General features: G+C 50.8%; 1 long non-coding RNA gene across 8 annotated transcripts in view; it reads right to left on the bottom strand.

Moving 5' to 3' along the window:
• The window catches only part of LOC138446182 (uncharacterized), a 304,831-nt gene that overhangs the window by 151,097 nt on the left and 133,938 nt on the right, over nucleotides 1–19,796 (bottom strand). For all 8 annotated transcript variants that reach the window (XR_011259209.1, XR_011259210.1, XR_011259216.1 and 5 more), the window contains one exon: nucleotides 13,231–13,363. This is a non-coding gene — a long non-coding RNA (uncharacterized lncRNA). The remainder of the gene's footprint in view (nucleotides 1–13,230; nucleotides 13,364–19,796) is intronic.

The raw sequence follows: 19,796 nt of genomic DNA on the forward strand, positions 1-19,796 counted from the left end.
TGCTTTAATAATTAAAAACAACAACTTTGAGAGGTTCTGCCAAATCCTCCTTCAATGAGGCTGGTCCGACTCATCACCACCCAGCAGTGCCTAAGACGACCCGTTTTCCTTTGCCAACAACATTCATCACTACAAGTTGCCAGAATGCCTAACGTGGGAGCAAAGGAGGCCAGTTAGGTCTGTGTTAGCCCCTGGGTAGGTGCAGCGGGAACAGCAAGTCAGGAGAACTTGAAGTAGCCTCCTTTACGGAGGTGACTGAGGTTAAACGAGGTCATAAGAATGGAGCCCTTATCCACAGAATTAGTGTACTTATAAGAAGAGACACCAGAAAGCTAGTGCCTCCCCTCCCCCACCCACTTCTGTGAAGATACAGCAGGAAAGTAGCTGTCTGCAAACCAGGAAGACAACTCTCACGAGAATCTGCTGTACCTTGATCTTGGACTTCCCAGCTTCCGGAACTGTGAGAAAATAAATTTTCTGTTGTTGAAGGCACCCAATTTACGGTTTTGTGTTATGGTAGCTCAGGTTGACAAAGAGCTGAGCCCTCCATGAACCAGACCAGTGGCCTGATTGGTTTGTTTTTAAAGTATATCCTCATCACTCTTTGCCCGCAGCATCTGCATGTGTGTGTGTGCGTGTGCTCAGTCGTGTCCAACTCTTTGCGACCCCATGGGCTGTAGCCCACCAGGCTCCTCTGTCCATGGATTCTCCAGGCAAGAATGCTGGTGTGGGTTGCCAAGCCCTCCTCCAGGGGATCTTCCCGACCCAGGGATCGAACCTGCATCTCCTACATCTCCTGCATTGGCAGGTGGGGTCGTTACCACTAGCACCACCTGGAAAGCCCAGTGTCTGCAGAAGTATTTATAACTTACACACAGAAGTGCCTATATTATTATAAAATGTATAACACTTCATAGGAAAGAAACAAAAATAGTTGTGACATTTTCTTCACATCCTGGATGCAGGGTGAACTATGTCCACCACCCCCCCACCCCCCCCCACCGCCACCACCAAAGTTAGGCTGATGTTCTAAGTTCCAGACTGGTGAGTGTGACCTTATTTGGAAATAGATCTTGGCAAAAGCCATCGAGTTAAGATGAGGTCAGATTAGGGGCGATCCGGATCAGGTGCACAGCAGAGGAATCCAGGTGAGGATGGAAGCAGAAACTGCAGCAACGCACTACCAGCCAAGGAAAGTCAAGGACTGCCAACCACCACCAGGGAAAGACTGAGGGCAGGAGGAGAAGGGGCGACACAGGATGAGACAGCTGGGGGGCATGAGTTTGAACAAACTCCGGGAGACAGCGAAGGACAGGGGTCACAAAGAGTCGGACACGACCTGGCAACTGAGCAACAAGGAGAGAGGAAAGGAAAGACTCTTCCTTAGAACCTTTGGATGGCAGACATCCTGCTACCCTGTGAGGTCAGGCTTCAAGCCTGGAAAACCAGGAGAGGATATATTTCAGTTGTTTTGGGCCAGCTAGTGCGTGCTGTTTTGTTACAGCAGCCCAAGCAAACTGATACACACCCCAGTAAGTCCGCCCAAGCTCTCCATTGGCCAACATTGGATACGGCTGAGCATCACAATGCTCGTGATCAACTGGGAGCTCGTGAGGACTAGCATGACTTATAATCAATCACATCACACCCTGAAAAACATAAAGTTTCAGCATCAGGGTGACACAAGGACCGTCGATGTGTCAGGTCAGGATGGTGAGTTCAGAGCCCAGCAAAGCTGGTTTTGAAGGCACACTGTTGAGTGAGCGGCTCTAATGCGGGGAGGGAGCAAGAGATTCTCGGGTATGACAGGGCCATGGGGGAGTCAGGGGTCCGGCATGCACAGCAGAGGCAGCCTTGCGCAGGGCACTGGCACGGAGGAAACCCCCTAGGAATCACCCAGCCCACGTTTTCTCCTCAGGCCAGCCTCACTTCCCCCTATCAGCACAGCCCCGGCTTATTTTGACAAAGCTGTTTCCACTGAGCACAGGCGCATGCCCCTGGAGACACAGAGAAGCCCAGCGCACCCTGGGGACTGGTCGGTGCTCATCATGGAAAACCCAAAGCATCACCTCCAGGCGCAGCAGGCTGTGGAAAGGGGGCACCAGCAAGCCCCCCGGGAGTGGCCGTGGTTGTGGGCAAGCAGCGAGCGTCAGACATAGAGCTTCCGGGCACAGGGCTGCAGGTGGGCGGTGGGCAGGGGGTGGGGGGTGAGGGGGGTGGAGGCAGTCTGGGCCTCAAAGCAACAGGCTCGGAAATACAGAAATACACCTTGCGTATTCATCAAGCCTCAACAAGGGAAGAAGAAACATACCCGCTGAATTTCAGGTAAAGGATGGACCATTTACTGAAAAGACAAGAGGGGGACTCCGAGGTATCTGAGAAGTAGGGGCTGCAGAGAGAGCAAGCACACCTTTTTAGGGATGGGGCATGGGGTAGAGTTATCAGAACTGAGAAGCCTGGGGAGCCTGGGGGAGCCCCAGCTGGGGGTGTCATCTCTAGAGCAGTCAGTGAGGCTGGTTCAGGGAGTGGGGGCCAAAAAAAAAAAAAATCCCTGTAAACTGGAAGCAACTATTGGTACTGGGACTGAGTGCCGCTGCCAGGGGAAGTGTTGCTACCAGAAAAATCAGGAACGAACAGAAGTGAACAGAACGGGGCAAGACCCTCCCACCTGCCCCACTTCCAGTCTCCCTGGAATAGTGAGATCTGGCCACACCGGGCCAGCGGTTGTCCAGGACCACAATCAGCAGCTGTGGACTAGGCACCGACCCCTTTACACTGGGCAGGCATAGGGAAGATGGTCAAAAAACTTAGGAACAATTGGTCAGGCACAGACCTCAGCCCACCAGGCAGGATGCGAACTAAGGCAGATGGCCAGGCCAGAGTGTCACAATATACATCCTGGCTCTTCATCAGCCACGTATGCCTTCCAGTTGCCCACCAATCCCTGTTGACTGCCCACAAGGCCCACATCATTATTTATATCGCCTGCCTGGCCCCTGTAGACAGCTGTTTGAGACCCTGACCCAGCCAAAAAGTAAATGAGGTAGGGGATTCTGTATTGTATGAGGATTCCTTCATTCCCATTTGTGTCTGTCAAGGCCACAGGACTTTGGCCACCTGATGTGAACAGCAGATCATGGGAAAAGACTCTGATGCTGGGAAAGACTGAGGGCAGGAGGAGAAGGGGGCGACAGAGGATCCGATGGTTAGATAGCATCATTGACTCAATGGACATGAATTTGAGCAAACTCCAGGAGATGGAGGACAGAAGAGCCTCGCATGCTGTGGTCCATAGGGTCACAGGGAGTCGGACTGACTTAGGGACTCAACAACAACAACACATTCCACAAGGCAAGGATGTGTGTCTCGTCCACTGCTTTGTTCCCCCAACCAACTTCAAAACTGAACTCTGCTTTGGTTTGGGGGGATTGTGTAAGGGACTGCCCGGGGGACATGGTGCTCCCCTCAAGGATGTGGTCTACTTGGGAGGAGTGGACAGGTAGAGAGTTTTATAAAGTGGGTCCTTATCTGATGGGATAAGCCCAGGGTACTCTAGGAGTGTGTCGGGGGTAAACATATGTAGTGGGGGAAATATGGGAGGGGAGGGAGAACAGCGAAGGCTTCCCAGGAGGACAGAAAGCCCAGAAGCCAGGAAGGGTACATAGTGGCCTGGTGTGCGAGCATTCTAGGCAGGACGTGTTTCTGAGTCTCTGTGAAGGCGCATCCAACTCTTGACTTCTGTTCACGAGACCACACTGCCCCAGAAGGAAAAGTCCAGTGTTCCCAGGGCACCGCCCTGTGCCCGGGTGTACTTGCAGAAGTCACTCTTCAGTACTGCCTCTTGCCAGCCAATGCAGGCAAAAATAAGTTTGTCCAAAAGTGTATGGAGTAGTTATGGATTCGAGTTGGAACATCAGGATGAATTCATGGTTAGCTTAACATGGATACGATGGGTATCTATGGAAATATTTACACGTGTGTGTATACATATACACATGGGTTAGGATGTTCACACTTATCTCATTGCTCTGTCAGCTAAGTGGGCCTAGAAGCAGTGATACCCCAGCAGCAATGAGCACATCTCAAACCCATTTGTTGATTTCTAATACCATGCTCCAATAAAGCAAACAAGGGCTCCTTGGGGAAATGGCTGATCCTAGGACTGTGGCAGGAAATATACAAGATGAACCTGGAGCATCTTGTAGTGCCAGAAAGTAAGGAAATGCACAAAAAAACCCCACAAAAATCCAAAAACAAATCCCCTTACAATGATGGGGGTATATCAGAAGGACCCAGGAGCTAGCTGAAGAAATTACCAAAGGCCAAAGCTGATAAACATTGAGCAAGAACATAAAGTCGTATTGAATTAGAATCCAAAATCTATTCAAACAAACAAACCGCCAGTTCATATGGATATAAATAAACAGGGGAGAAGAGAAAAATCTCCCACGGAGAATTCCAGACAATTTTTGTAAATACTCCACCCCTGAGGTGAAGCAAAATGTCCCATTCCAGAGGTGTGACATACTTCCGAGCATGATGAGGAATTGGGGCAGGGGTGTGTAATTTTATGGTGGGGAAATCTAACAAACAGTACCATAGCCAGGTGATCAAGGTTACTTTACCCTTGTGGTCTTCCTCCCCAAGCCCATCATCTCAGACTAATAATGAGCAAAACATCAGACAGATCCTAAGAGAGACCATCTATAAAATACCTGACCTGTACTCCCCAAAACTATCAAGGTCATCAAAAACAAGAAAAGTTTGAAAAAGCCTTTCCAAAGGAGGAGCCTAAGGAACCATAATGAGTGTGTGCATGCTAAGTCGCTTCAGTCGTGTTTGAGTCCGTGCGACCCTAGGGATTGCAACCTGCCAGGCTCCTCTGTCCATGGGATTCTCCAGGCAAGAATAGTGGAGTGGGATGCCATGCCCTCCTCCAGGGGATCTTCCCAACCCAGGGATCAAACCTGCATCTCATGTCTCCTGCATTGGCAAGGCAGGTTCTCTACCACTTTCCTAGCACCACCTGGGAAGCCCAAGGAAACAATAACTAAATGTAATATAGTATCCTGGATGGGATGCTGGAACAGAAAAAGGACTTCAGGTAAAAATTAATGAAACCTAAACAAAAGTATGGTCTGTAGAGACTGTCAGTTCAGTTCAGTTCAGTTCAGTTGCTCAGTCGTGTCTGACTCTTTGTGACTCCATGGCCTGCAGCACGCCAGGCCTCCCTGACCATCACCAACTCCTGGAGTTTACTCAAACTCATGTACAGACTGTAGTTAAAAAAATTTATCAGTCTGAAAAGGGAACTGGCGAGAAAGTGAAATGTGTAAGCTGGGAGGGACCGACTGGCCGGGGCAGCCGTCCAGTCCTCTGCTTTCAATTAATGGTGAGGAGAATGAAGTTCAAAGACCCAAAGCAAACGACCAATAAATTCCTCAGTACAGTGCCTGTGGGTGGAGCATCTTCAGTGACTTAGACGAGTCACAGACAATCATGTCATTTGGTCCTCAGAACAGGAAACCGAGACTCAGAAGCGCCTAAAGCCTTCATCCCAGCCCAGGGCTGGCAAGTGGCAAAGCAGAGGCCCAGGCTCCCATCTCCTTTACTGTTTCCTGTGCAGTGGCCCTCCCCCACCTCCACGACCCACCCTCACCCATCCCTACCATGGCCAGCCACTTTCCCAAGGCCCTCCACCTCCAACAGGCAGGGCTGATACTCAGCGAAGAGGGCAGCCCGGAGAGGGTGACACTTAGACTGGTTTTCCTTTTTTTCCTCTTACTTCTATTTTCATGAAACTTTTCCTTAACCCAGCATTTTTTTTTTAAGTCTCCTTTCTGATTTCCCGGGCGTCCCTGGTGGCTGAGATGGTAAAGAATCCACCTGCAATGTGGGAGACCTGGGTTCGATCCCCTGGAGGAGGGCATGGCAACCCACTCCAGTATTCCTGCCTGAAGAATCCCATGGACAGAGGAGCCTGGTGGGCAACAGTCCATGGGGTCGCAGAGTCGGACACGACTGAGCGACTAAGCACTTTTCATTTCCCACAGGAATGAAGCCAGGTGTCTCTGCTTTACAACAGCAGGAAAATGCCCCTCTGAGTCCTTGCAGCCAAACACTGTATGATGCTGGGACAGGTGGATCCCTTAGTCTTATGGTTGCCACCTTTGGAGGGGAAAAAAATTTCCACTGGATGCCTTGCATCCAACAATGGTACCCACTTCATAAAGGTACCCATTACAACTAGCTGCAGAAGAGAGATAAGACTGGGGAGAAAACGGCTAGATGCCAAAGAACGTGAATTTTCAGCAGACCAGGCAATAATACCAAGAGCAAGAACAAGGGCCCAGAGCCTTGGCAGTTCAGGCTTTCTGAAAGCCACCTGCACCCCAGAGCCAGTCATGGAGCTAGAGAGTTGTGTGCCTTGTGGGGCTCTGTCATTCACTCCATTACAGACCAAGGATAAAACCTGCTGGATCTCAGACTCTGTTCAGTTCCACCAGGTATTCCTAGGTCCCACGGGAGCAGAAAATGATGGGTGAGTCCTGGAGAAAACCAGGAGCTCAAGCTGGTAGGTCCCTTGAGGGAACAGGTGGTGTGTGGGGACATGGTCAGAGGCACGAAGAGACATACCGGGATGGAGTTACTGGTGATGTGTGGCACTTACATCATTTTAGCTGACAGTCTTCTCATTAGTAAAAGATTCTAAACATTAGCCTCAAGTTTAAAAAGGAAAAGAGCTTGAGATTGTGCAAAAGCACAAAGCGTGAATATGCTGGTGTGTGCTTCGTATCCATTCCAAGGGGAGATGCTCTCATTTGCTGTCTCCGGCATGTTGGTTAATCCCTATTTCCTTGTATGCTCTGAAGAGCAGATGAGATAATATATGTAAAGTGCTGGGAACCTGTGGATAATACATTTGCGCTATTATTATTTTTATTATTATTACTGGTAGTATTAGTAGCAGTACCTTCACCATACTACACACACTACTCTCACTCCTTATTGGTGGACCTTATTGGTGGTGCCTAATAGGAGCTGTTAGAACAACTACTACTTAGCACTTCGGAGGCAAACTGATTGACCAGTAGAATGTACAAACGACTAACAAGATGAACAATCTTCTAGAATATGGGGAGAGCATCTTAAAAGGGAGGCAGCCCACTGGATCACAAAAAGCAAGACCAGGCGTCCAGAGGTGCCTCTGCTTCCAGGAAGCTGGTGCTATGACCACAAGAGAGTTCAGCATATACACCTGATTATGTCTTAGCAAGGAAGAAGGGAGAAAACAAAGAATTCAGCCCAGCTCAGGGAAACCTTGAACATCAGGATACAGACAGGGCAGGACGAGAACTCGGTTTGGGCTCCTAGTTTTAAACACTAGGAGCTGGGATGGTTCAAAGGCAACAGCCTCATCTCAACACCAGAGACTGTGGAGTCAAGGCAGTCAAACCAGCCTGCAGCCTGTGATCTGAGGCGTCTATCCACCGTGTGGCTTGGTCAGCCCAGACTGCCATAACAAAACACCAGAAGCTTTGTGGCTCACACAACAGTTCTGGAGAAGTCCAAGATCAAGGGTCCAGCTGATTTGGTGTCTGGTAGCACTCCAGCTCTGGCATGCAAACAGTGGCCTTCCTGCCCTGTCCTCACATGACAGAGATGGAGAGGAGGTCTTTGGTGTCTCTTTTTACATAGACACTAATCCTATCAGAACAGGGCCCCACCCTGATGACCTTATTTAACCTTAATTACTCCCTTAATTCCAGTACAGCTGCCCTCAAGGTTAGGGCTTCAGTCTATGAATCTGGGGGTCTGGAGGGTACCTAAACATCCCATCCACAAGGCTGTGCAAACAGGGGTTTGAATACAATGTTTCTCCCCAGGACAGTTTTTTCCTCCTCTGCTGTCTCCCATGGATGAGTGCAAAGCCTGGCTCACATCAGGAAAGTGGAGGAAGGCAGGAGGGCAGGAGGACATTGCTACATCATGGCAGTCACCACGGTAGGTGCTGGGGAGGTGGATTCGCCAAGACAGACACCACCCGGCAGAGCAGGAACACAGCCCCCTTATCATCAGGTCCCTTTCACCAAAAAAAAGGTAATATTTAGAGAAAGATCCGCTTCTTCAAAAGGAAAAGAGCTGGAAGAAGGGAAAAGAGAGACAGCAGAGAAAAGGAGGAGATGGGAGGAGAGGAAAAAGGATGGAAAGACAGATAGAGCAGTGAGAAGCAGCAAAGAGAAAGCCCAGACATGACTGCAGATCGGCGCGGGTAGAGTGGCGGGGTGGTGGGAGACGGTGGTGGGAGGGGAGCAGGTTCAGGGGCCTGGATTCAGAAGATCCATGTGCTTCTGTGAGACCCACCGTCAACCAGCAGGGCACTCACAGCAGCGCGATTGCTCTGAGTCTCCAATTCACTCATCTGTGAAATACAGGTGGCTCGTCTGCTCAGGCTGCTATACCAAGAGATCACAGTCGGGGTGGCTGAAAACAATGGAAATTGATTCCTCACAGTTCGGGAGGCTGGAAGTCCAAGGCCAAGGTGCAGCCCGCTCAGTTCCTGGTGCAGAAGACTGTCTTCTGGCTATGTCCGCCTAGCTCGGAAGAGCAAAGAAAGACAAGACTCTCCCTTGTCCTGCCTCTTCTTATAAGAACATTAGTCTCATTGTAAGGGCTCCACCCTTAGGACCCAGCCACCTCCCCAAAGCCCCACCTCCTGACACCATTACACTGGGGATTACGGTTTGACATCTGAATTGGACGGGATGGACATGAACGCATGGGAACAACGGGAATCCATAAAGCCAACCTCCACCTCCGGATTTCCTTCAGAGCAAGAATGGTGATTTTAGTCCTTTACTGCAGGCACTCTGCACAGTGGCGCACTGCAGGTTCTCAGAGAACAGCTATGGGATCGAAGAAAGGACTTCTATCAACTGTAAAGTCTTAAGCAAGCGGACCTTAGTTTCCTCCCAGATCCCAGAGCAGACTGGGGAGCCCTTCAAGGAAGAGCACTCTGTGCCTGATATCTGACATTCTAAGCCCAACTCGGTGTCCAAAAACGCGGGCAATCTAAGAGGACATTCCCTGAGCATGTCACGGTGCCAAAAGCTGCGGCCAAAGAGGGAGCAAGACCTAGAGTCTCTTCTCAAAACACTCATGATCCGGGGAGACAAACTGATGTTCAAGGAAGTTGCATGCTGCTTCTGGAGACAGAAGGACACCAAACCCATGGGGGAGATGATAAGACCTCCCTGACAGTCCAGGGGTTAAGACCCCACCTTCTAATGCAGGGGGTGAGGGTTTGATCACTGGTTGGGGAGCTAAGTGGGCTTCCCTGGTGGCTCAGATGGTAAAGAATCTGCCCGTAATGTGGGAGACCCAGGTTTGACCCCTGGAGAAAAGCACAGCAACCCACTCTGGTATCCTTGCCTGGAGAATTCTATGAACAGAGGAGCCTGGTGGGTTATAGTCCACGGGGTCACAAAGAGCACCTGAGCAACTAACACTTTTTGGGGGAGCTAAGATTTCACATGCCAAAAAACCCAAAATAGAAAACAGAAGCAACACTGCATAACAAATTTGATAAAGACTTTAAAAGTGGTCCACATTAAAAAAATAAATTAAAAAACTTATAAAAAAAGAACTGAAGGTTCCAAAGGCTGGCCTTTACTCAAATATTAATTATAATAATTGTCACTCGTAATGATAACTGTGGTCAGTACTCAGCTCTGTGGCCAGCTGTGGGATAAAGCACAGTGAAAGAGACCCAGACATGCTTTCATTTTGGGGGGTGGCTTGGACTCGCTGCCTCTGCAAAGCCCATCATAAGCAGCACCGAGGAAGCTCAGCGTCTGCTGGGGTGACAGATGTTATCAGAAGAAACAAAATTAGGCACATTTTCCCCTAGACTTACGAATCCCTCCTCTGCATTTGCCCTCACGTTTTGACACTAATTGAACTCTGTCTTCACAACTAAAAATAAAGACCAGGTCAAATGCAATGAGCTGAAACCTCACTATGAAACCACAAGAAACAGCAATAGTAAAACAGGCCAGCAGATTGAGACTCTGTTTCTGTTTCTAGGGGAGAGTTCCGAGTGGGTCAGGAGTTCTTTTGATACGATGGACACTGAATAAAGGAAGCAATCTTGACACACATACCGTACGGCTAAAGCCCAGGGCTGGCTGGCGTCCAAGGACAGGTAGGAAGGTGCCCTCGAACACCTCTCACCCATGGCCAGAGAGGGCTGGTTTGGGAGGATCCATGAAGAGCCAAGAGACGTTTCCAGAGGGAGGCGGGGGTGGGAGAGGAGTCTGAAAACACATGATCAGAGGGAAGAAGGCAACCCCGTGCACAGGCGCGAGGAGGGGCTGGGAGGAGACAAAATAACATGGCTGGGAGCCAAACAGGTTGTGGAGGTGGGGGAGAAGCAAATAGCAAGGACACCTTCTCAATGACCGTTTCCTCCAGCCAGATTCAGCAGCTGAGGCAGAAGAGCATGGAGAGCTGCAAAGGACTTGCCCTGGGTCACAGCGGGGCTGGGAAGTGGAACTGGGATAGAATCCGGGTTATTGGTACTTCTGTTCCACGGCAAGAACAGTGCAAAGAGCCCCACGGATGTGGATGCCCTCGCTGGCGTGCAGCCCAGGTGAGCGGACTTCTAGGCAGGGAGGCGGGCAGACAGGCTCCCTGGAGGAGAGCAGCATCTTCAGAACACCGAGGACCTCAGGCACAAGCACAAAGCTTGGGCTTTTCTCGGAGCCCTGAGAACAGAGCAGCCCTGCCCGGGGACGCCTGCAGGACTGCGCATCTCAGATTCTCAGCAACCACTCCTGCTCTGTCTGCTCCCGGCGGCTGAATTCTAGGGAAATTCCTCTCCCATTACCCCCAGACAGACCTGCCAAGCCTTTCCTCCATCAACAAAACAGTTCTTCCAGCTTTCACATCGTTCGCCCCAGTGCCTGAACTCCCATTGGCTGGTTCTCTAGACATGGAAACAGTGCACCCCGTCCCTGCAGGTGCTACACGGAGCAGGGAGGATGCTGGGCGAGGTGGCTGTGTGTCCGTGGACACTCCTGCTCCCCAAGCTGACAGCCTGGGCCGAGAGCGTGGGCTTCTGAAACAAAGCTTTCAGGACTGGTTGTGTGCTCGAGGGCCCAGAAGAGGTGTGCAGCACTTTCACAGGAAGGCCTGTGAGCCATACCTTCCACAGCGGCCTTCTGACTCCAGAATGAGCAATTAGATCATGAAATAAAAGTGAACTGGGGGAGGGTTTCCCTGGTAGTCCAGTAGCTAAGACTCTATGCTCCCAAACACAGGGGCCCTGGGTTCGAGCCCTGGTCAGCAAACTATTAATAGATCCCACACGCTGCGACGGAGATCCCATGTTCCACAACCAAGCCTCGGCGCAGCCAAATACAGTTTTAAAAACGCAAATGGGGGAGGTGAGTGCGCCGGGCTGCGGAGCGCAGGAGGAAAGGCTCCTCTAGCGCTCAGCCGCTCAGCTCCAGGTAGCTCTTATTCACACGCATCATCCGAGAGTTTCAAGAGGCAGCAAGCCTCTCTGGATGAATAAGGCCCCTCCCCAGGCCTCCCAAATGTCTGTGAATCTGCAGCGCATGCATGCTCAGTGGCTCAATTGGGTCCAACTCTTTGAGACCCCATAGACTGTAGCCCGCCAGGTTCCTCTGTCCATGGGATTTTCCAGGCAGGAATACTGGAGTGGGTTGTGCCATTTCCTTCTCCAGGGGATCTTCCCGACCCAGGGATCGAACCCACGTCTCTTGTTTCTCCTGCACTGGCAGGTGGGGTCTCAACACTGCGGCAGGGCAGTCCCTTTGTGTGTCAGGGCTCCCACCTTAACCGAAGGCCAGAGCCTCGTGTTTATCCCTATTGAGGGTCACAGGCTCCTCAACACCACAGGAGGTCAGAGATCCAAACGCACTTTGAAGAGATGTGAGACACAGGAGGCAAGATAACGAGAGGAGTCCCTCCGCACGACCCTAACCGGTTCCACTCTCACCCAGCTCTCCACCCTTGCAGAGCTTTGCTGTGTGGTGAGACTCGTTTTTCCTTTTTCCATCATGCTATTTACTCCTTACAGCACCTTGTTGAAGAAAAAAACGCCAACGGACCTCACTCTTCGCTCTAAATCTTTACAAGCTTTCTCCCTCTGGTTCCCACTCTGGCTTCTCCTCTCTAAACCCTCCTCCTCAATAATTCATTCATTTGCTCTGTCAGTGTCCACCACGGGAGGCTCAAGCCTGGGGCGTCAGGATGTGTAAGGTAGTTCAAGCTCACCAGTGACCGCAGCAACTCCCGGGGGACGGGGAAGGGTGGGGAAATCACACGGTACCCTAAAGGCATGCCTTCAACTGCCGGCTCCAGTCCAGTGGAGGGAGAAATCAACTTTGCTCGGGGCAAGGGGCTATGCATGCGTGACCAGCCCTTTCCCAGGCAGACTTGGTGGCAGCTGAAAGGCAGAGAGAGCTGCAGACCAAGGACTTGGAAACAGCCTGCTGCCTGGCAGGGCCTTGAAATGGTGTCATTAATGAATTGAAAACAAACCCAAGAAAGAACCTTCTTCCGTTTCGGAGCATTTCCTCCTCCCTGAAAGGCAGGAGGGTAAACTTTATCTCCCCATATCACTCAGCACCTACATCCTCCCGGGGCACTAATAGGATGCTGATTTTATAAATGAGGAAATCAAGGCTTGGAGAGGCTGAGCGAGGTGAGGAGCAAAACCAGGAAAACCGAGGTTTGCCTGAAGGCATCAGTTTTAACCTCTTACCCTCACCCAGCAGGCAGCCTGAGACTTGGAAGCTGGCACGGGCAATTCAAGGAGGTGGGGAGAGAGGAAGAGATTATGTCTGGATACCCGCGAAGATCTGCTGACTTGATCACATAATCCCACCAAACGTACCCGGTCTCTCCCTGGTGCCAGCTCCACACACCTCAGCTGGGTGGCCCGAGCATCCCCACCTTTAGCCAGAAGGAAAAGTGTGGGGTATCCACCAGGAGACTGTGAACCCCCTTCCTAGCTGGGGACAGAGGGATTGCCCCCAGACACGAGGTCCAGGTGAACAAACCCTAAGAACTGGGTCTTGTGTACCAGGGTGGGGTTACAGGAAGTGGTCAGAAATCACACCCCAAATTGTGCTGCAAGAGATCACCAATTCCAATGGCCATGATTGGTTCCAAAAGGCCCAGGAGGAGAAAATTCCTTACCTTGATTCTTTAAATCCCATGACATTGTAGCTTTAGTTCAGAGAAGAACAGTTTTCAAGTCCTTTTGGATTATTGAATGGATATGTACTTCTTCTCAGATTAAAGGCACCAAAATCCCAGGGGTAACAAGATTCTAGAAATAAACAAGAAAAAGGAACTATTAGTGTCAATGCTCACATAAATGAATTTGGTAATGAGACATCTCATTCACTGAAAGAAATAAGAAGTGCATCTTTACTGTGTGCTAAATGAGAAGCATCAGAAGGGCAGGCATTTATTGAGTAGCTACTATGTGCCAAGGTGTCCCTGGTGGTTCAGTGGCAAAGAATCTATCTGCCAATGCAGGAGATGCAGGTTTAGTCCCTGGGTCGGGAAGATCCCCTGGAGGAGGAAATGGCAACCCACTCCAGTATTCTTGCCTGGAGAATCCCGTGGACAGAGGAGCCTGGCGAGCTACATGGGGTCGCAAAGAGTCAGACACAACTTAGTGAATAAAACAACAGCAATTATGTGCCAAGCACTGTGCTGGACATTTGGATGCATTAAGCCATTTGATCCTATGAGATTGGTCTTGGTAGTAGCAGTTTCAAAAGCCACATAAACACCCAGGTCACAGCCAGGTTAGGTTTTCCTGACTCCCAAGCCTCCATCTACCGATTGCAGTCCCATTCCTTCCTTGCTTAAGCTTTTTCATTCATCTGATTCCAGGAACTGTGGGCAGAAGGGAAGGAGAAACATACCCAACAACTTCATTCTGAGAATGGCCAGTCCCTGGAAGCCCAACCCATTCCACGGATGGTAGGGAGTTTGTGAACCATGGAACTATATCAGATTAGCTGGGCTGCAGCTTTATCTGCACCCAACACTGTCATGTAGTAACATGTGATCAGTGGACATTGTGCATTACTCAGGGAACCAAAACTGCCGCCTGGCCAGAGGTTCTTATCCTAACTGCTAATGGAGGTGGCTTACAAGAAGAGGCCAAAAGCGTGGGGCAGGGTGAGGGACAACTCACAACCAGGGGCTGCCCCTGGTTTACCAGCTCTGGGAGGATCTCCTAAGTTCCCTGGATTCAGGGCTGAATGCCCAACTAGGGGGAGGCAGGCACAGACATGGACCCTGTCCTCTCCTTCAAAGGGTGGTGCGGCACCCACCGTCACATTGACAACGGGGTGATCCTTTTCCCTTCCAGTCCTCCTTCCTGTCCTGCCCCTACAAAAACTCCCAACATCCTGGCAGCCAGATCATCAAGGAGATGGGGCTCAGTGAGCCCACACTCAGGAGAAAGAAGGCTGACAAGTTCCAAAGGGGAATCTGCCCTGGAGTCTGGAAAGCCAGAGCAGCTCAGGGCACTGCTGTCCCAGCCGAGAGGAGGCCAGGTGGCTTGGATGCCACGCCATCAAGTTCCTCTCTCTCCTCCACAAAACCCTGGACCCAGCTTGCCTCTCTGAGGCCCACCAGTTGTCACACGCCTCCTCCGGATGTGTTAGCATCACGGACCAACCTACAACAGCTCTGCAAGCCCCAGAGTTCCTGTCTCCTCCCATGAAGTGCCAGTTTAATCCATCTGAGTCCCAGTTCCCAGCAGGAGAGGGCTAATCCCCCCCTCCCTCGGAGAGGCCCCCTTGACTAGCCATGCACCCAGAAAGATGCCCTCCTCAGCATATCCACGCTGAGCCGTGGGTAGCCTCCCACGCTGCTCCGGCATTTTGACCAGGAAAGCACTTTTTGCCTCATTGTCAAAAAGCATTCGCTTCATTACCCACGAAAGGCAGCTGCCCGGCTTCCTGGTGGACTGTGGGCTCTTGTCAGCGTGCCTGGGCTGGCATCCCACTTCTACGCCTGAAAAAGTCCTGTGAGGAGCCTGAGCGAGTGACCAGTTCTCTGAGCCTCAGTTTCTCATCCTTGAGGTTTGTTCTTCGTGTTAAGTGAGAATCTTTGCAGAACTCAGCACTTGGCCCGGCACGTTATACATGGTATGAACCTGAGAAATGTCAGTTATCGTTAGTACCGAACTTAAGCCAACGCCTGGGCCCTAACTTCTCAGTCTCCTCCCAGTAAGAGGGGAAATTAAGGTCTCCTCTCTTCTTATCTCACCACCGTGACTTGCTCAGTGTCGGGGCTCAGGGAATAAGTGAAGCCAAGGCAAACAATGGGAAAAGCTGAGGTTTGAGTCACAGCCACTCATCTCCAGACCTAGCTGTGACTCTCGGGCCCCAGTCTCTTCATCTGTGAAATGGAACGGATTATGACACTTATCCCATCTCCCCATTACGCCACCAGGATTAAACGAGACTTCATGCAAAGGGGCTATGGAAAACCACAAGTATTAAGAATGTAATTCATGTAATTCATCATAATGGTACTGTTTACAAGCACACTTGGTAAGGGACCCTTTGCTAAGGGATATTCCCCCAGACCTCACTGAGCACTTACCAGGACCCCAGGAGGTCTGGCCACAGGTACAACTGTCATCCCCACTTTACAGATGTGGAAACTAAAGCTCAGCTAAGGAGGCTGCCTGACACCAACCAGCAAATCTGCAGCTGAAGCATCGGTTCTGCGTGCTCCCCCCACCCCATCCTCAAAAGGAACCTGCGGGAACAAGAACATCAGCTCCTGCAGAAAAAGAACCTCGTTCCAAGGCAGCCAGACTGATCAATGCTTTTAATTAATGTTTTAAACCACACACATGGAGCAATGTTCTGTGGAAACGAAGGCACTGAAATTTCTAACTTTCTCCCCGAGAGTCAGCCCAGCCGGAGTATGGTGAGACAGCGGCCTGGGTGGCTGGGGGCCAGAGTGGGCGGGTCACAACCTCGGCACCAAGAGCCAGCAGGCAGGGCGGTCACAGAGAGACAAGCCGAGGGGAGAGGAGACAGGCCTGGCCCGGGGTGACAGCGCGTGCAGGGCCACTTCTCCCAGGGATCCGGTAAGCTCAGCAGAAGAGGGGGCGGGGTGGGGGGGGTGACGGAGAGGCCAGGAGCCGGGGTCTGAAGGGTGAGGGGGCTGCTGCTCTTGGATCCTCCGGCCTGACACTCTGTCCAGAGGATAGACATTCACCTGCACTGTGGCTCTTGGAGATGTTCTGTGCTTGAGCCTGAACCAGGGGACCACGGGCTTCCGTGGGGATGCCGACAATACTTCCCTGATGTCACTCGGGATGGAGGAACATCACTGCGGGGCCCAGCGCTGGGCCCTGATGAATGGGGAGCCTGAGTGCCCGTGCCAGGCAGATCCACTACCCACCAAGGTCCCGAGGAAGTGAGGGACAGATGGGAACCCAGACCCCAGCTCCTCGACAGGGACCTCATTTGCTCTGCATCACAGCTCCAGAGTGTCTCCTCCTGGTCGCCAAGAGACCAGCCCATAGGTCCCTGGAACTGCAGAGCTGCTGTGAGAGCAAGGTGGGAACATCGCCTGAACTAATCCCCTCCGAGTTCTCTACCTCCAGTGCCAGGAACTGGGCAGAGCCCTCAGCCAGGGGGTGGCTCTTAGGTTGCCCATTTTACAGCTCAAGGAACAAAGGCACCGGGTGCTTGGAAACCATGCTCAAGACCTCTGCAAGGGGAGAGGCTGGTAGGGAGCACAGAAACAGCTCCTAAGCCCTATGCTTCCCCCAGGAAGGAGAGTGAGGACCCACCCTGTCCCTGTCCCAGGAAGAAAGGAACTGGAGTCAGAGATGCCTGGATTTCCAGGCAAGCTCCCCCAAAATGGTGCAAAAGTGTGGGCACAGACGAAATTGGAAAGCACTGCCCCGTGTGTTGATGGAAGCAGCTATCTGTGAAAATGCTTTGTAAACTGTAAAGTACCGTGCAAATCCTCCCATCAAAACAGAGGGTGTGGTGGCAGCCGCGGGAGGAAGAGCCTTCTGGAGGGTCACCCTTTACTGGGCTGCTTTCCCTGGAGCCCGACAGTGTTTTACTTCCTAACCCTCCACCCCAAGCTCACTTTTTCATAGCTGTACTTGCATTCAACTTTCTCTCACCACCCCTTCCACCCCAAAGATGTAAAATTATTAAATCAACCCCAAGGTAAATAGTTTTCGATTCTCCAAACCCCCAAAAACCTCCCTTCCTGCCACGGTACTTGGGTCTTGTCACCCAGAACATCAAAGCTATCGCTTTCCGTAACAGCCTCTCAGATCACTTGGTGACGACACATGCAGATAAAAACAACCTGCCGTGGGCCAGGCTGGGGAGCGCATTTTGGTGCCCCATGGGGCAGTGAGTGGACTGGGAACAGACGACCAAATATACCAGCCAATGCTTTACAGGGAGTCAAACACCTTGGCTCTCTCTCCAAGTCTGCTAGGTGACCTTGTAAGTCCCTTCCCCACTAGGGGCTTCTTGCAAAAGGAAGGAGTTGGACCGCACAACCTCTAGGTTGCTTTCAGATCTAAAATTCACTGATTCCATCTCACCCTCCTTGCTCAGAGTCTCAACTTCCTGAACTGTAATGACAGCTGATTTACATACAGGGAAAAAAACAAAAAAAGCAACTACCCAGGGCTGTAGTTTTTGGTGACTCACAAAGGAGAAAATATGTTTCCACTCAGCTTATAAGAGTGGTCCCTCCGCTCTCCAATTACTCAAAAGTTACTGGGCCAATGGGACCCCTGGGGAAGTTCCAGGCTACTGGGAGTTCAAACAACAGTGGACGCAAGCCGAGCAGGGAATTTCCCATGGCGGACAGGTGCCCCTACAGGTGGGCTGGATGGAGAGTCCCCTCTCCCCGAGAAAAACATCCCTTACCTGTTCACTCTCCATCTCAAAATGTCATCTCCTAAGGAGCCAAGGAAACACTGGGTCCAACACTGGGCCAGGGCCCACCTTCCAGGAAGTCACACCCCTAGACTGAATGTCACCTCTTCCAGGAAGCCTAGTTGAACCACCACCCACCCCAAACCCCCTAGATTATAAACTCCAAAAGCAAAATAATAGTGCCTGGTATATAACAGATGCTTAAAAATTATTGCTAAAATAGTCAATACTTGCTGGATGACTTAATCACGCTTTATATAAAGTTTGAGCAATTTCAGCCCCAAAAATATGGGGGCTGAGTTTGTGACCCCATGATCTGTAGCACACCAGCTCCCCTGTTACCATCTCCTGGAGTTTGCTCAAATTCATATCTATGGAGTCGGTGATGCTATCTAACCATCTCATCCTCTGCCACCCTCTTCTCCCCCTGCCTTCAATCTTTCCCAGCATCAGGGTCTTTTCTAATGAGTTGGCTCTTCACATCAAGTTGCCAAAGTATTGGAGCTTCAGCTTTAGCCTCATTTATTCTAATGAATAATCAGGACTGATCTCCTTTAGACCAGTCTTGGACTGGTTGGATCTCCTTGCAGTCCGAAGGACGCTCAAGAGTCTTCTCCAGCACCACTGTTCAAAAGCATCAGTTCTTCAGTTCTCAGCCTTCTTTATGACCCAACTCTCACATCCATACATGACCACTAGAAAAACTATAGCTTTGACTATATGGACCTGCATTGGCAAAGTGATGTCTTTACTTTTCAATATGCTGTCTAGGTTTGTTGTAGCTTTCTTTCCAAGGAGCAAGCGTCTTTTAGTTTCATGGCTGCAGTCACCATCCACAGTGATTTTGGAGCCCAGAAAAATAAATTCTGTCACTGCTGGGTACCAGGAATAAAATGGTGAACAAAGCAGACATCGATCCATCCAGCCGTCACCAGAGCAACTGCTAAACATGCTAGCGGAAGATGGCCTCATTTCTTGGCCCTCTTTGGAGACCGTCTTGGCTGAAGACACTGCCTTGCTCAAGGTGGCACCCCCTCCCAAGGAAGCCCTCAAACCATGACTGACCAATCCTCATCTCAATTCTGGACAATCCTGAAAGGCCATTCTGGCACCAGGGCTCCTAGGGGATGGCCTGGGGTCTTGGTTAGTCATTCTACCTGCTCAGCTTCTCCCTCTGCTCCATCTTGATTTCCTTTCCATCAGTTTCATAGCTGTTGATCCCAAAGGCACCCCATAATAAGCATCCCATCTCAGAGGATGAGATGGTTCGATAGTATCATCGACTCAATGAACATGAATCTTAGCAAACTCTGGGAGACAGTGAAGGACAGGGAAGCCTGGAGTGCTGCAGTCCATGGGGTCACAAAGAGTCAGACACGATCTAGCGAGTGAACAACAAGAACATTAGCATCCGCTTCCCAGGAAACCCAACTACAGCAAATGGTTCTCGTGAATGATGATCAGGCCCTGTGCCACCAGGATGAAGGCTTCAGGACCAGGCAAGCGAACAGACCGTCCCTGGTGGGGAACAGCTTCCCTAGCGTGCTTACTGACAAGGATGCCAACGCCTGGCTCAGGGCTTTGATTGATAAAGGAGAGCTGTGAATTAGCAAACATCTGTAGTTGTTTCAATGTGTGATGAGTCCCAGATCCTTAAGGAAGAGACATACTCCTCATCTATGTTCTTTAGCACCTAAAACAGGAAAAGAGCTCCACTGACTGATTCAATGATGGCGGAATGGATCAATGGATATATAAACAGATACATTGGGTTGAACAAGGCAGTCACACTTAAGCAGCTAG

This window comes from Ovis canadensis, chromosome 9, assembly GCF_042477335.2.
Source record: "Ovis canadensis isolate MfBH-ARS-UI-01 breed Bighorn chromosome 9, ARS-UI_OviCan_v2, whole genome shotgun sequence".
NCBI lineage: Eukaryota > Metazoa > Chordata > Mammalia > Artiodactyla > Bovidae > Ovis > Ovis canadensis.